Source organism: Diceros bicornis (genome assembly GCF_020826845.1).
Source record: "Diceros bicornis minor isolate mBicDic1 chromosome 13 unlocalized genomic scaffold, mDicBic1.mat.cur SUPER_13_unloc_1, whole genome shotgun sequence".
Classification (NCBI taxonomy): Eukaryota; Metazoa; Chordata; class Mammalia; order Perissodactyla; family Rhinocerotidae; genus Diceros; species Diceros bicornis.
The window spans coordinates 8,816,207-8,834,355 of NW_026690866.1; the positions used below are offsets into that span (position 1 = coordinate 8,816,207).

Here is an 18,149-nt window from a genome sequence, read left to right on the forward strand (position 1 = left end):
CCCCTGTATCAGGAAAAAGCATGTATTGATACCTGCAGGGATGAGTGGGCACGGAAAAGTTTCAGAACCACATGAAGATTTGGGAATCTTAAAAATCAGAGCAGAGGTAGTAGAGGTAGGCAAGACCAAGGTTATACAGTCTTTTTGGTCTTCCTAAGAGTGTGTCGGATTTTTTAATGGAGGATAAACATGATCCCACTTACATGTAGAAGTATCACTTGTGATGCAGGACAAGGGCAGTGAACCAGAGTAAAAAGATCCTATGGTAACATAGTAGAGAAGTGACTAAAAACTTAACAGAAGTGGTGGAAGTGAAATCAAGATGAAATGTTTTGGAAATCATTTTAGATGGTAGAAATGGTCTCATTTTGAAACTCCTGAGGAGTGAGGTCTATGATTTGGTCATCTCTGTTTCCCTAGAATGTAGCATATTATCTGGCTCATGGAGGTTTTCCAATAACTGCTTGCTCATTGAATGAGTAAATCTAGGCCATAGCTTACAGGGGTATAGCTCAGAGAGACAGGGAGGACATTTGGTTTTCTGCTGAGAAAAAAGTGCTTTCATGAATATGCAAGATAAATACTGAGAAGGATAATAGCTTTGTTTACTTAACCAGAAAGAAGATGGGCAGTATTAACTGGGAATGGTTCTCTGCTGAGCATTCTGTTATTTGGTGCCTGGAGCAACAAAGGAAGACAGTTGGCTAAACTTACCCAATGCCTTCTTTGGGGGCATGCGAATGAGAGAGAATGACTGAACCTGGGCTGAGGACACTTTGCATCTCTCCCCAGACATGGATCAGTGTGTGAAGTGTCCAGATCATCAGTATTCCAACAGAGGGTGAGATTGCTGCCTCAAAAAAGCTGTGACCTTTCTGGTTTATGATGACCCCTTGGGGATGGCCCTGGCCTGCACAGCTCTCTGCTTTTCTGTCCTCACAGCTGTGGTCCTGGGGGTCTTTCTGAAGCACCAAGACACTCCCATAGTCAAGGCCAATAATCGGACTCTCAGCTACATCCTGCTCATCTCCCTCACCCTCTGCTTCCTCTGCTCCTTACTCTTCATTGGTCGTCCCAAGACAGCCACCTGCAGTATTCATCAAATCACATTTGGAGTTGTATTTACTGTGGCTGTTTCCAGTGTCTTGGCCAAAACTATGACTGTGCTGTGGCCTTCAAGGTCACTGCACCAGGGAAAAGGACGAGGCAATGGTTGGTGTCAGGGGCACCTAACTTCATCATTCCCATCTGCTCCTTTATCCAGCTGAGTCTCTGTGGAATCTGGCTGGGAACCTCTCCTCCCTTCATTGACAGAGATGCACACTCTGAACACCGCCACATCTTCGTCGTGTGCAACAAGGGCTAGGTCACTGCTTTCTACTGTGTCCTGGGATACCTGGGCTCCTTGGCCCTGGGCAGCTTCACTGTGGCTTTCCTGGCCCGGTACCTGCCTGACACTTTTAATGAAGCCAAGATCCTGACGTTCAGCGTGCCGGTGTTCTGCAGAGTCTGGGTCACCTTCCTGCCCGTCTACCACAGCACCAAGGGCAAGGTCATGGTGGCCGTGGAGGTCTTCTCCATCTTGGCATCCAGTGTGGGGCTATTAGGCTGCATCTTTGCTCCCAAGTGCTAACTTAGTTTCCTAAGGCCAGAGAGAAACACATCAAATGTGTTAACGAATAAAACACATTCAGCGAGAAAATAATCGAAATGTAAGTTATTTTTATAGGTCACAAGAACTTGCATACACTTGAAAAATAAACTACCACATTTTTGCAGATCCACTTTAAGTACCAACTAAATTTACCTTACATCTCCACTTAATTTTTTGCTTTACGTTTCTTTTGGCTTTGTACAATTTTCCTCGGGCATTCAAATGAACAAATACAAAAACATTCATACTAATTCTCCTCTAAAATTATGTGTGAAAGATTGCGAAAATGGCCACACATTAGTCTTCTCCCACTGTCTGTTTGGTCGTAGCATCCCACGTTGACTCTGGGTAGACTTGGCCTTGTAACTTGCTTTGGCCAATGAGACATTAACAAATGACATAAACAAAGGCATAAAAACCACTTGCTCATTGTTGCTACTTGTCCTTCTCTGGCTGCCCTTGGGAAGCCTGAGGCCATCAATATGTGAATGAGTCTAGATAGACTGCACATCTCCATTACTCCAGGTGACTCTAAGTCAACAATCAGATATGTGAGTAAGGCCGTCCTAGACCAGCCAAAACCAGCTGAGCCACCAATAGGTCCAGATCAAAATAACTGCCCAGTTAGCCCACAGAATCTTGAGAAAAAATAAACTATTCTTATTTGAAGCCACCAAATTTTAGGTTGGTTTGTTATACAGCAGAAGCTAACTGATACATTATGCTACCATTTATATATGTCCTCTCATTATTTGTGTAATTATCACAGATTTCTATTTCTTTATCCAATATCGTAGACTGGAATATTTTTCTATAGATTAAGTCTCTGAAAGAAAATCAGAGACCATATCACGTTCCATTTTACTTTTTCTCCTTCCTCTTTTCAACCAGACATCTTTAAGCATATATATTAAGAATATCTTCACTAATTTTAAGATTATGGATATTCTTCTATATTGTCATCCACCACTGTTATATGCGGGGGATTTTTACTTTTAATTTTAGCCCTATAATCCATTTGAAATGATTTACTTGTGAATAATCATAGTTGATGGTCCAGTGTTTTATTTTACAAATGGATATCTTTTAGTCTATAAAACAAACACCACATCATTTTAAAAGTTGATTTGAAGCGCATGGAATCTGAATAATATTTGGAAAATTGATATCTTTGAAACACTGTTTTCAATCACAAGTATAGTATATCTCTCCATTTAATCAGAGCTTTTACACGCGTTGTATCTCTTTATAATCTTCTTCATATAACTAATGTGTAGTTCCAATTATTTTAATTACTCATCTTAAATAATTCATTGCTCTTAGGAATGGAATAATTGTTTACATGTTTAAACTAATTCTTGCTCATGTAACAGTAGTTTCGATGTTTCATATAAGAATCTAGCTTAATTATACATTACTGCACCTATATACCAGTTCTAAATTTTATAAGTTATGTCCCACTAAAATAATAGATTTTCTCTTCTTCTCTAATATTATTTACCTCTTATTCTTTTGATTCTCATTTTTTCATGACTGTGCTCTCCATTGCCACACTGAATCACAGTAGTGTTTGCCAGGAGCATTTTCCTCTTCTTAAGTTTAGGGTAAACATCAGATAAATTCCTTGTCAGGGCAGAGCAGGCATCTAAGGGAGAAAAAGTAAAAACGTGAAGGGGAATCATTTCTGCCTGGAAATCAACAGACTTGCTTCTCTTGGCTGTTTGGAGCTATAGATCTTATGACAATGTGGCCAGCTGAGAATCAGAGGATCTTTCTCTAGTCCAAGGAATTAATCTTGGTCAAATCTCTCAACCTCTTTAGACCTCAGTTTCTTCACCTGTAACATGAAGTGTTGGATGAGTCTTTTTGAGTTCTGAAATCCAGTGACAACAAGATACCCTTCACCCACATGCACTTGACAAAGACCAGGGAGAATTTTTAGTTGTCTTCTTCTGCATCAACATTATTATCCAAATCACCCCTTAAAGACATATCAAATGTCTACTTTCGCATTACACTGATAAAACAGGTTCTATGCCAAATCACTGTTCATTGGGATAACAAATCTATAGTTAATTGTTTAGAGGTAAGTATAGGGATGGGCCCTGCTGGAAACAACAATCAATGGGCCAAAAATCTTGCTTTATGTTACAGCAAGGCTGTGGAAACACTCCCTAATACACCAGAATGCTTAAGTACTTAGAAAGTATGAAATAAATGGGAGCCCTGTATCCATGGTTATGAGCTAATAAGGATATGATTTTTAAAATTTTGTTAATGATGACATTTGCGTGCTATGGGGCTGTTCTCTGGTGAGTAAAGAGCAGATGTATTCAAGGCCACTTTCATTCCTTTAATAAATATTTACTCAGTGCCTTCCACTTGCTGCACGCTAGCAGCGATCTACCCTAAGAGCATTTATATTCTAGTAGGGTGACACAGACCATAAACAAAAAGAGAATATTGAGGTGATCAATAAAGTTACATATACATCAAACTTTTTTCATTCTGGACTATTATTCACCCTTTCCCTTCTTTGAATGTTTACCAGAAGTCTAATCATGGACTTGAAAACCCAGAAAGCATGGGTCCCAAGTTTCTTCTCACAACACCCCTGTTTCAAAGACATAGTGTTCATCATCTGAGAGTATGTCTCTTTAAGACTAAGTTCCTAGGAATCAGCATTATTTCATCACTTTCTTGAGAGAACCAATGATATTATGAAGGGGAAAAAAATATCATATGGGATTTATACTTGAAATGATGATTCCACTCTAATTGTGTTATTTAATGTGGTGTGATTTGGGGAAAGTCAGTTACTCCTTCAGAGACAGTGGTAATAATACCCTGAAAAGCATTCCATAGAGATTAAATGAAACATAGTATGAGAAACTGCTCTGTAAATTGCAAAGCAATCTATTTCAGCTTATTTTTTCTAATAATATTTTCATTTATCCAATCCTTTTTGACTCTAACAAAGCTGCCTAAACTTTTATCATTTATTCAACAATAATAATGGGTCAAAATGGTTGAATATTACAAATTTCATATGGTTCAACTTAATTAATAGGCCATCACAATATTTAATTTGATTATAATTACAGTTAAATTTTTCATGATGCCTTATCATGTGCCAGGCACTTTCTAGGCATCTGACATGTATTCACTCATTTAATCCTCACAACAATGCCATGGAGACAATACTATTAACCTCTATTGTATGGATGAGGAATATTAGGTGTTATATAATTGACCAAGGTCACACTGCTGGTACCCAGGCAGTCCACCTCCAAAATCTCTTTTAGGGATCCATTAGAGGTTGTGGCGCTTACATTGTAAAAGGATCACCTTGGTTCCTGGTTGATGAATGGATCAGAAGGGACTAAGGAAGAAAGCACATGGCTACTGAAATGATCCAGGCAAGCAATTCTGAATACAGGATTTCCTTCCTTTTTAAGGCTGAATAATATTCCATTGTATAGATGCCCCAGATTTTCTTCATCCTTTCACCCACGGGTGCACAATTAGGCAGTTTCCATCTCTTGGTTATTGTGAATAATATTGCAGTACATTTTGTCAAACGATTTCCTGGCACTTTGTGAGTTTGAAAAAATTCTTATACACATTAGTTACTGTAATGAATTACCTTTCTAAATGTCTAAAGTTTAAATATTTGTCATTCTACAGAAATACCTTGCCTAATCATGATTTGTGTCGTTATCAGTTCATGAATTATCTAAGATTTTTGTACAAAAATTGTTATAATGGCTTTTTTTGCATGTATTCAGGAACCTTGCATAATATGGATATTCCCTGATACTTGATTTATAGTAGATTTTTCTATTAAGCCTTTGGGATATGAAGCATCTTCGTAGATGTGAGGCAGACGGCAGAAAAATAATAAAGTGATTGTTATATTTAATTATATCAAAAGAAAACTGTAGTTTTTCTAAATTGTTTTTACACAGCCTTTGCTTATTTGTAAGAGTGACACATATTTTATTAATGAAAATAAAATTCAATAAACAATTTTAACATAAAACAATATCTATTGAGAACTTATATGAAAATTTTAGCTATATGCTGTCACCAATTTCCTCATCTGCAAAATGGAGATAGATAATACCATCTTCCTTATGGGTTGCTGTGAGAATACTCAAAAGTAATGTACGTAAAATGCTTATCAACATGTGGGTTGGAAAGTGATGCCCCATTCATTTTTCCACCGGGATGATGACAGCTTTTTTAATGCTTGAAGTCAGTAGTTTTCAAAATACGTTCTACTCTTGTAAAGTGAATCCTTTTTACAAATTCTTTGTAGAGTTAGATGATCCCTTTGGAATACAAATTCAGGCTTCCGTGTGTGTGTGTGTGTGTGTGTGTGTGTTTATGTATACGCACATCTCTCAAATAATACTCCAAGGCTTATAATGAAAAGCTACCTTCCCCACTCTTGACTCTGGTTCCAAAAACAACTTCTTTAATTTTCTGGTTTAAAATCTATATTTCTAAATTAGCTACTCATACAGCTTTTTCATTGTTCAGCTTTTGACTATTTATAGTTTATTTCTTCTCTGAAAAAATCAACACAAAGCGTTCTTACGTATGTTAAAAACATAATTCCCCTTGCCCAATATAACTATTTAATGAATTAAGATAAATCAAAATTCAATGTCTACTGTTTTATGACATCAGTGTTTACCATTTTATAGCATACGAATCTTATCCAGAAATGTGCTATGTCAGATAGTATGAATACATTTTCTTTCTCACTTTTTCCTTTGACTTTTTAAATGGTAAAATTCTCTTGTTTCTTTGTTGTCTTCCTATGGATTCATCACAGGTTCTTCTCTTTCCACCAGAAAATTAAATCTCGTCTCATTAACTTCTGATGCATGAGACAATTCATTGGCTTCAGGTTTTGCTTGGGGACATCCCTCTTGGGCTTGAACATATACACAGTCCCACATATACACAGTATATCTGGAAGGATAGAGGAGGAAAGGATGTTTATCTCTGTGCAAAAGTACCGGGAGACAGTGGGAATATTTGAAGTTTTCTTATACGTGCACCTACGATGTAGGCCTCCCTCCCCCCAGATTTTTAAAATTAAAATAGCATTATATCCTTATCTACTGGCTTGGAATAGCAAGTTGTAGAGAAATGTGAATATATGATCCGATTTTTTAACGAAATTAAGAACAAGAAACGCACAAAAAATTTAGAATTCTAAATATGGTCACATCATTCTATGAGGCTGTGTAAAGGTGGGGAAAGGAATGAAGAACAGCTGTTCAACATCCAGCTACCTGTACAGTCTAGGGGTCCACGGAAAGCCTCGCCTCCAGCCAAGACCCTGGAGCTGATTTCCTCCCCCTGTAAAGTCTGCCTGAATTATTCCAGACACACCCCCGCCTCTTCCCGCCCCTGGAACTGGTCTCAGCCCACAACATTCTGGCCTGCCTCCGCCCACAGCCTGGTCCCGGCTCATTGCCCTGCCTGCACCCTTGTTCCCGCCCATAGAACTACCTCCCCGGCCTGCTGTCACTCACAGCCTTGGCCCCGCCCACAGCCTGCCCCTAGAACTCGTTCCCGCACACTGCCCCCCCCTAGATTTTGTCCCTGTCCCTGATGCTGACCCAGCCCGCTTTCTCATTCACTCTAGAAACTAGACACCTCCCCCGAGGCTGGGGTGCACGGCCTCGCCCCGCCCGCCACCTCAACCCGCAGCCCCCAAACTTTCGTCCTCCCCGAACGCCCGCCCGAGAATGGAACCAGAAGCGCGGGCGGCGCCGTGGATGGAGCGGGCGTTCTGTGCGGTGTGTTGCGTCTTCTCGGCGCGGACCGAATTCCCGTGGACGTTCGCCCTCAGAGGCTTGGCTAGGTGAGCGGCGAGCAGTCCTGGCTCCAGTTGCGGTCCAGGGAGGGGCCTGGACCGTGGGCATCCCCGTCAGGGCTCGGCGTCTCTCTGTCCCCCCGCAGCCCCGTTTCCCCCGGGCTGTTCACTCAGGGCCCCCGAAGCTGCTGTTCCTCCTGGCTCCGGGCGCCTCTGTCCCCTCTTCTGAGTCCCCGTCACCGTTCTCCGTGTGATTTTGTCCCCAGGGGGCTTTAGCCGCTTCTGGAGGTGATGTTTGGGTCGTTACAAATGGGGCGCTCCTGGCATCTAGGGGGGGAGGCAGGGATGCTGCTCAGCATCCTCCAGGGATCAGGACGGCCCAACAGAGAATTATCCAGCCCCAAATGTCAGTTGTGCCAAGGTTGGGAAACCTGCTCCAGGGCCTGAAAATCTCCCGAGCCCTGAATGAAGTGTGGAAATTGTTGACAAGTCAGCGAGTCACTTACAGGGTCCCTAAATGACAAACTTGTTTAAAGGGTCCAGAGTCACCAAAAAGTCTCTGTCCAGCCAAGTGAGTTGAGTCACTCAAGTGCACACAGCACGAAGCTGCTTTCTCCCATCTCAGGGTGCAGCAGGTGGCTGGATGGGAATCGGGAAAATCCAGCCACAGCCAATAGTTACAGTTAAATCAGTATATATAAAATAGAAAAGTGAAAGGGGTTGGCCTTTCCATCCAACACCCTATAAAAGGCCTCAAATGCTTGTTTGCGCTTTTTTTCCCACCTCAGACACAAAAAGCATCAGTGGAGCTCAAGTTTGAGGTGAAACCAGGCTCAGGGTCCACCTGTCCTCGCTGATCCATGGATTTCTGTGTGACCAGGTGAGTACCCTGTGGACATGGTACCAACAGGTTCCTGCAGCCTCCGCTGTGCAGAAGACCTGCCACTGGGCTTTCCTGGGCTCGGGTTGTCACCACCTGGAGTCACTGAGAGTGAAGGTATCTTGAGAAAAATTATTGATATTTGATGGATGGAAAGATGGTAAGCTGTGTGTGGTTCTGTGTGGTAAATATTTCAGTAAGTACAGTTATATGCAAATAAAAACACATGAAACAAACGTAAATAACTGCAAATGTGTATTATAGTAGAAAATATAGATTTACTTGCATTGCATAATACTCAAAAGTCAGGATTTATATATAATATAAATACAGAAATGTTTTGCGTGTGTATGTAGTATTAGAAGACATCCCATGAAATATTAGCAGGGATACTCAACAACATTCCTTAGACCCATTCAGTTTGATTTCTAAAGTCCTATAAATGCTCCACATAAATTTGAAATAAAGGAACATTCAGGGAAAAAGATGATTTGAACTTCTTTGTATTAATAACAAAACTAAAATTGAATTTGCCAGTAGCCAGATTTATTTTGAGCATTTTTTTCTTTATGACATTTCAAATCATTTGGAGGAGTACTAAGCAACACTGTAGATTGAAGGGAAGGGCGCTAGTCTCCAAAAAGACTGTCCTCTCCACCTTGCCTTCTAAAGGGAATTAACTTTGTTTCTTGAAACTTTTCTGAAATAACGGTCTGGTGATTCACGTTGCAGAATATCTTGTTAAGTAATTTTGTATTTAGTAGTTGGCCTCTACTAATTGTGTGTGTATGTGTGTGTGCCTTTTTCATTCTAGCTTTCCTGTGATGTTCTTGAGGGGAATGTGTGCTTGTCATGCAATAGATAGTCTCTGAGTGTATAATTAATGGTGACCAACCATCCTCGTTTATTCAAGACAGTGGGGTTTTCCAGGACACAGGACGTTTAGTGTTCAAACCAGGGCAATCCTAGACAAACCGGGATGGTTCCTCATCTCATGAGCCAGGCCCTGGGACACATGCATGGGGACCTGGAGAACCAGAGAGACCTTGTCCCACCTCTATGGAATTTACATTGTATTTGTGAATTTGGATTTTGAAAAGTTAATGATGAGAATGATGTGGGAGTTTGGCACAAGGGGAATCAACATGAGGTGGCAGAGAAGCCCTCTTGAGAAGGACTGATATTTAGCTTGAGAGCTAGAGTTGGGACTGGATTTAGCTAGTTAGAGGGTTAGACTGGAGTGAGGGTGTGGGAGCGTGTTCAAGAGAGCGTTTCAGGCAGAGAGACCCGCATGAGGACACCCCTGAAGCAGAGAGCCTGGTGTGTCCATGAACTGAGAAGAAGTATGGCTGAGCCGAATCAACACAGGGAGAGGGGTGTGAGCCACACTGGCGAGGGGGGACAGGCAGGCCCAGATCTGGGGTGACTTGGGACTCTGTTCTAAGACCAGTGGTGACACTCTGGAGAGATGCGAGTAGAAGGATGACGTGATTAGCGTTTGGTCTAAGCATGTGGGTTAAAATGGACTTCATGGTTAAGAATGAAGACTTAATAGGCAAGATAGGAGGTGCTGGGAATAAGATTAGGAATAAGATGATTGTTCCCTAGGCCTGAGTGATGGCTTTGGAGTAGGAAAGAAGTAGGAAGAAAAAGACCATGGAGTGTAGAACCGAGAAAACATAACGGTACTTTCTTGCCTGCATGTGTCAGATGGCACAGGGCACTGACTGTTCTCGCTGCTGTCTGTGCAGACCTGCAGGTTCCCCCTGACCCAGGTCTGTGTGTTCACCCCTCTTTGCCACTCACAGGCAACCCCCTCCATATCCTAAAAGAAGTCAGGCCTTACTTGTGAGGGGGTTGTCTCACACGGGAGACACCTAGGAGAGCCCCTGCAGGCATCAGAGCAGCCCCTTCAGCATCTCCATCACCTTCCTCCCTTCCCCTCTCTTGCTTTCCACAACCAGAATGAACCCTGCTCAGTATTCCACATCCCCATGATCTTCCTCCCCCAGGCTTTAGAAGGGTGGGGTAGCCACTGGCGTGGACATCATCTGCACCTTCCATTCTGACCCTCGCAGGTCCCGGGCTGGACAGAGAGTGACTCTATTGGGAGCTGAGCTGTGAGACTCAGTGCATCACCCACCTCTGCTCCTTCATCCTGGACTGGGACAGCCTCTACCTCAGTGGTGAGGGGCTGTGCTACAGCCATGCTGTCTGTTCTGTGTTCCCTCCATTGCTCTAAAGTGAGCTATGATCCATTTCTCTATCCTCCTGCTCTGGGTTCAGTCTTCTCATCACTGCATGATCACTGGGTCCAGCCACATTCCATCTTATTGCCTTCCCCCTGAACACCCCTCCACTCGTCCCCTCTGCTTTCCCCTCTGCTTTTCCCACAAAGATCCTTACATCTTTTCTCTCCCTTAATTCTTTATGTTCACCCCAACTCTTGCTCAGCTCCTCTCGCCTTCTCTCCACAGGTTACACCTATGGAGACGTGGTCCCGACTACCAGCAGTGAGTATTCCTGGCCCTGATCTCCTGTGTCCCGTCTGCATTTGGAGTTTGGGAGCACTTGTTCTCCTTCATCTGCTGTCCTTGGTGAGGGAAGGACCTGGAAGGGCCCTAATTCATCCCTTCTCTCCCTCCCGGGTTCTGGTGGAGAGTCCCAGCCCAGTGTGAGAAAGCCTTAGACACAAACATGTTCTCCACCACATTCTGACCCCACATGGTTTTCACTTTAATTCTCCTAGAGCCCCGCCCTTGGTCCTCCTTTTCCAGGTATCCCATCCATCTGCCCATTTTTCTGCCTATCTGTCTCTCCTCCGAGTTCAGTTACTCTTGTTCACCTATCTCTCTCTCTTGGGCTCCTCTCATCCACAGGCTTGTTCATCCCTCTACTCACACAGTCACCGGTCCCCTCACTCTCATTTATGCTTCACCTGTGAATGGTGGTCCTGAGACAGCCAGTGCTGGAGCCCGTGTGAGCCTCGGGTCTCCTCCCACTCTGTCCCTCCCTGATGACAGCCTTATGCACATCTCCCGAGCCGGCCACCACGTCCTTGCATACTTGATAATCACCTGTGCCACCAGAAGCCACCACAGGTATCTGGGGGCACCTTTTCCTTCCCAAGAGAAGCTCTCTGGCCCCACTCCCCATGAGCCAGGTGTGATCCAGGAGCTGGGAAGCCAGGGTATGAAATTCTGGTTTTAGGACAATCATGCTGATCACAAAGATTATACCAAAGATTCAGTCTAAGGCCAGCTCTCAGAGAGCCCCTAGACTTGTGAAATTAACACACAATTATAATACAATGTGGGATATTTCGGGGAGAGGCACCTGGCATAATTTGAAGGGAAGGAGCTTGCTAGAGAAAGTTACACCAAAATGAAGTCTTTAAGAATGTGTAGGAGGGACCCTGGCAAATAGAGGATGAAGGGTTTTCCTGGCAGAGAGGATTGCGTGAGCAAAGGCTCCGGCCAGAAACAACATGCCATATGGGGAGAATAGAAACGAATTTGGGTTGCATGAAGCATAATGTTTAACCAGCAATAGATGGATAAAATGAGACTGAAAGGTCAGCAGGAGCCAGATTGAGTAGAGCCTTGAGTGTCAGGTCAAGAAGGTTGAACTAAACACTGAAGGCCATAGGGAGCCATGGGTGGTACTAGAGCAGTGGTGGCCCTAGTGAGGTATTCATTTCAGAAAGATCCTTCTAGTAGTCCATGTAGAACATCCTTTAGACAAAGCATCCAGTGAGCCTGCTGGGGTGTTGGTCCGGGTGGAGGAAGTTAAGACCTGAGCTAAGACAGGGATGGAGAGAGGGAGTGTATGTGAGGACTAGTGTGCAAGGTGAATGGGTGTTACTGGGAGGGAGGAGGAGCTGAGTAGATATGCTGGTTCTGACTTGGGTGACCACACGGGTGGGTGGTGGTGCCACTGTGAGAGAAGACGACAGATTATAATGAGTGCAGAACTCTGGTCTGGTCTCAGGCCAGCTTTCAGAGATGGCCATCGCTCTCCCTCTCTTCTTGCAGCTTTGGGGCACAACCTGAAGACCCTCACAGTCAACGTCACCATCTCCACCCTCCGGTATTCATCAGACATGAACAATGGCTAGGCCACGTTCAACTTCACTGAGAGGGTCCTGCAGAGCCTGGTGAAACCCTGGTTCCAGCAGCTCCTGGTGGGTTAAATCCCACCAAGCCCCTCCTCCAACCCCTGTCCCTCCTGCTCCTCCTCCTCCTCCTTCCTCCCCAGCTGGATCATTGTTCAAGAAGAGCAGCCTGGGCCCCTTCTACTCAAGTTGCAGACTGGTCTCCCTCAGGTGAGACCCTCCCCTCAGCATTTGCCCCTAATGACCACTTTTGTGACCACCCCTCTCTGTCTCCCCACTGTCCTCCCATTTCCTCCTTCCTGTTCTGTGCCCCACCCCCAGAGGTTTCAGGACCTCTCTCTAGAGTCCCCACATCCCTCTCTCCCCAGGCCTGAGAAGGATGGGGCAGCCACCTGTATGGACGTTGTCTGCACCCACCAACCTATCCCCGTGGGCCTCTATGCCTCTGTGCTGGGAGCTGAGTGTCGCCACCTGTCTGCTCTTCCTCTCGGTGGCTCCTGGCTCTGCAGCCCAGAGTTTATCCATCAAGAGAGAGCACCAGCTACATTTCCGCATCATCAGCTGGAACCTCAGCATCTCGGAGCCCACATCCTAGGAGTACTCCGCCTTGCTGAGAGACACCCAGTACCAGGTGGCGTCTCCCACTCCCGTCTCTCCTTGCCCTGAGGGCACCGTCATTCCTCCATCTGACTTACATCTGTTACGTGATTGTTTCAACCCTTCACTTTCCCTGCATGTCTGGGTTCTCTCAGTGTCCAGGGGTGATGTCCTAGCTGCCTTGCCCATTTCTCACATGGGTAAACTGAAGCTCAGAAAGGGGAGTATTGTGCCTAAGGTCACACAGTGAGTTAGGGGCAGAGCCAGGATTAGAAGTCAGGTCTCCCTTGTCCCAAGGTCTGTGATCTTTCACTGGCTCCAGTGGCCCCCTGCATCCCCAGGAAACCTCCATCTCACCCACTCTCCCTTGCTTTTGTTCTAGGTCACCAAGCTCTACAGCGGCAGTCAGCTTTGAGACATATTCCACTCCTGCCTGGTCACCAACTTAATGTAGGTTGAGGAGATTGGAAGCATTGACTGAGCTGGTGGCAGATGACTCTGAGCTCCCATGACACATCATTGATCTGGAAGTCACTTACATCGTGCCCATTCTGCCCCACATCCCTGTCAGCTAATCCTAACATCTCCTTCCATAGGCTTTTGGGGGATGAGAAAAGCATTAACATTTGGTGCCACCAACCTCGAGCATCCTGCTCCTCCTCCTCTTCTGGAGACTTTCAACAAATATCAGCAGTCTAACTGTGCTCTCCAATAGTGGAGCTGCTAACCACATGGGACAATTTAAATTTTTTATACACCTATTAGGATACGATTCACATATTGTGTGTGGAGAGGAGTGTATTTTTTAGGTTTTTCTATATACAATATCTTCTCATCTGCAAAACAAATAGTTTTACCTCTTCCCTTCCAATCTGGGTTTCTTTTATTCCTTTTTCTTGCCTAATTGCCCTCATTAGAACCTTTAGTACCTGTGATTAACATACGAGATACGGGAAGACATCATTGTCATGTCCCTCTTCTTAGGGGGGAATTTTCAGTCTTTCACCATTGAATATGGTGTTAGCCGTGGGTTTTTCATCGATGCTGTTTATAGGTTCAGAAAGCTTCTTTTATTCCTAAATTGTTGAGTGTTTTCTTTTTTAGACATGAAGGGCGTTGTATTTTGTGAAATTCTTTTCTGTATACGGAGTCGAGATTGCGTGGTATTGGCCCTTATTCTATTAATATTGTGTAATACATAGTCAAGTTTTCAGATATTAAGCCAACCCTTCAACTAGAGGTGAGAGGTTAAGATGTTCTCAAGTCTTTCCTGGGCGTGCCACAGCCCTGAGCACTTGTGGCCTTCTAGATGCCCGCAAATACACTGGAGCTTTTCAAAGCCCCCTGTGGACATCTCATTCCCCCAATTGTTCTTCTAAGTTTTTGGCTCACCTCTTACCTGCCTCAGCTGGTATCACTCCCTCAGGCAACTACAATAGAAAACAATTAGCCCTGAATATTTTTAGCAAGTGCCCTGGGGACAGACTTTCCTCCCTGGGCAAGCTCTGACTCAAGTAACGTCAAGCTCTGAACATCGGGCTTTTTCAGGGAGCTGCCAGGAAGGTCAGCTAGTGACAGTTCGATGGGGATGGGTCTTTTCAGAGCTCCAAACCCATTATGGCTGCTTGGCTACTGGTTGTCTCAGCTACCATGGTTCTGAGACTGATGGTTTTCAAAGTTATGGAGGATATTGTGAGAGCAGGATGGGAATAGTGCAAGTTATAATGCCACAAAGTTTGCTCCCGTTATCAAGATTCCACCATGTTTCTTCACTAAACCCTCCTCAGATTCTTACAAGCCGTTGATTAATTTCTAGACTTCTGAAAAGTTGATTTTGACCATTTTTACCAGTGTTCTCATTGTTTTTATGCATTTTCAGAAGACTTTTCTCAAATGTTTCAAAAATGTTCTCCCTGTGGTTATTTATTTATAAATTAATTACTTAAAATGAAATTACTTGAGAAATCCAGTTCCTCACTCACATACACTAGCCACGTTTTAAGTGCATGATAACAACATGGGGCTAATAATGAGTGTATTTGGTAGTACAGTCAAATGTTTACATTATTGCAGAAAGTTATCTTGGACAGGATACAGAAACAGGGAATCTAGAATCAGGGTAGAATTCTAGACACCCTTGTTCATCCCTTGTGCCCTTCCATGTCTGTCCCCCACAATATCCACACTGGAGTGGACTCCCTGTGTACCTTGCCGCCTTGCCACTAATATTGGACAGAGTTGCCATCTATGAGGAATTCCTGCGGCTGACCCAGAATGGACCCAGCTGCAGAACTTGACTCTGGACAGGAAGAGTGTCCTTCGGGATGTTAAGGCTCCCTGGTCATTGGGAAATGAAGTGAGGCCTTTCTGTGGACTCTGGATGCCTGGGGCTGAGAGAGCATTGAACTTTCTCAGGCTGGCAGGAGGTGGCATAGTCCCCCAGCCTTTTCCCAACATGGAGAGAGAGACAAGGACACCAGTGTAATATTGGAGGCCGTCACCTTCTCCTAGACAGCTCTGTGACCTCAAGCTAGTCACCTCCCCTCTCTGGACTTTTGTTTCCTTATCTCTCCACTGAAAGCCACTGGGCCAGATGGTCAGTGAGGGCCTCCAGCTCTGTGTGAAGCAGTCTTACAGGTTTAGGGGTCATGTGGTTTCCGATCCACAGGCTATAGTTTGCCAAGTCCCACTCTAGATGAGCACCAATGCACTAGAACTTTCTGCAGTGGTGGAATGTTCTATATCTGTGCTCTGCAGTGCATAGTCGCATGTGGCTGTTGAGTACTCGAAGGATGGTATTGTGACTGGTCTTTATAGTTACTGATTTTTAATGTTACTGAGGTACTAGATTTTATATTTTATTTAACTAAAATTAATTTTAATACAAAAAGAGACTTGTTGCTGCTCCATATCAGACAGCACACCTCTAAGAGTTTGTCTGGATAGAGGTACAAGTAGGGGGGCCTGCACCCCTCCCCCCATGCCCACTGAGTGCTGTGTGTCCTCCCCTCCTGGAGTTTATGTTGTAGCTGGCAATAACAAGAATAGAGAATTGAAACTTATCAATTATTTGATGTGAACAAACTCATACTTGGAGGTGGTATTCAGAGAAGAGTTCCTGCAGGATATTACATTGTAGGTTAATCCTAGAAAATGAATATTAAGGAAATAGATAAAGTAGAAGGGGATGATGTGTTTCCAGGCATGGAAGAACGCTTTTGAGTGGGATTTTACAAATTTAGCGAGATCCCATAGGCTTGCCAACTGTGATGACCCATTCTCCCCCCGACCGTCCTAAGAAAGTCCAGCCCAAATTCAGTCCTCTGTGCCCAGAGGTATGAATTTGGTTTAATTTATTACACTTTTGTTCTGTGATAATGGTATTGGATTTTGTAGCAAAGTATGCTCACTTTTTAGAAATGGAAACTAAAATTGGGTGAAACATCATGATGTCTACTTGACTTTAATATTTAATTGAAAACATGGGATGAATCAAGGGTGGCAAGTGTTAATAATTTATACATTGATGAAATATTGTTTTAATTGGATGGAATATACAGTGTTAAATCTAGATGATGGATGTTTATGAGACTGTTCCCTTTATTTTTCTGTGTCTAAAAAGTTTTATTAACAAGAGTGAAACACACTCACATGCATTCTCCATTTCATTCACTTCCAGAATATTCTCCCAATAGAGATGATACCTTGACTGAGAAGCCTGGTAAACCTGCAGGAAGCCCCAGCTCATGGTAGGGGACGAGTATGTTGATGCTGTGTCTCATCGAAGAGAACCGTGCACACAGTGTCTTGGATGATGAAGAATGTTGGCCAACCCTTGTCAAGGAGGGTTGAGGCACAGTGGGGTCACCAGGAGCCCTTGGGCGATGACAGGACGTGGCTTACCTCACCACTTGTCTCCCCAGACCTCCCCTTCTGGGCCCTTATCCTCATCTGCATGGCGGGACTCCTGGTGCTCATCACAGGCCTGATCTGCTGTCTCCTGGTAAGCCATGAGATGTTGCTTGTCTTCTTCTTATTGCGTTGTAAGAGCTCTTTATATATTATAAATACACATCCTTTTCTAGGGATATGTTTTGCAGATGTTTTCTCCCAATCTGTGCGTGACTTGCCTTCTCCTTCACAACATGAGTCATTGGGGAAATGTAAGTGACAGTCATCATGAGATTCCACCACACTTGAGAATGGCTAAAATTAAAAAGACTGACTATAGCAAGTGTTGTTGAAGATGTCAAGTCACTGAAACTCTCATCGAGTGCTGGTGAAAAATAGCTTGGATGCGTCTTTAATAATTACATACGTCTACCCAGCCATTCCTCTCCTAGGAATCCATCCAAGGGAAATAAACACTTATGTCTATACACAGACTTGTACACACATGTTGATAACAACCTATTTATAGTAGACAAAAACGGAAAACAACCCAAATGTCCATCTACTGGTGAACGGATACACAAAGTGTGGTATATCCCCACAGTGGAATACTATTCAATCATAAAAAGGAATGAATTTTTTTTTAATTATTCTATTGAAATTATAAAGGGTTTTAACATTGTGTAATTTCGGGTGTTCATTATTATTTGTGAATTTCTGTATAGACTGCATCGTGCTTACCAGCGGTAGTCTAACTTTTTTCCATCACCATCCATATGTGCCCCTTTAACTCTTTCACTCAACACTCAGCCCCCTTCCCCTCTGGTAAGCACTAATCTGTTCTCTTTATCCCTGTGTATGTTTATCTTCTACATATGAGTGAAATCATGCATATTTCTTTGTCTGGCTTATTTCATTTAACATCATACCCTCAAGGTCCATCCAGGTTGTTGCAAACAGGATGATCTTGTCTTTTTTTTCTGGCTGAGTAGTATTCCATTGTATATAATACATACCACATCTTCTTTATCAATTCATCTGTAGCAGGGCACTTGAGGTACTTCCATGTCTTGGCTATTGTGAATAATGCTGCAGTGAACACGAAGGTGAGTAAATCTCTTTGAATTGTTGATTTCAATTTCTTTGAATAAATACCCAGTAGTGGGATAGCTGGAAG

General features: G+C 43.6%; 1 long non-coding RNA gene across 4 annotated transcripts; it reads left to right on the forward strand.

Moving 5' to 3' along the window:
- The first annotated feature begins 8,348 nt into the window (after positions 1-8,348).
- On the forward strand, positions 8,349-17,106 carry LOC131401708 (uncharacterized). 4 transcript variants are annotated; one of them, XR_009217867.1, is made up of 6 exons: positions 10,470-10,556; positions 10,848-10,883; positions 12,405-12,694; positions 12,853-13,115; positions 13,464-13,531; positions 16,761-17,106. It is a non-coding gene; the product is annotated as an uncharacterized LOC131401708 (long non-coding RNA). The 4 variants fall into 4 exon arrangements; XR_009217868.1 differs by lacking the exons at positions 10,470-10,556; positions 10,848-10,883 and adding an exon at positions 8,349-8,370; XR_009217869.1 differs by lacking the exons at positions 10,470-10,556; positions 10,848-10,883 and adding an exon at positions 11,263-11,471 and having other exon boundaries at positions 12,405-12,553.
- Positions 17,107-18,149: the final 1,043 nt, after the last annotated feature.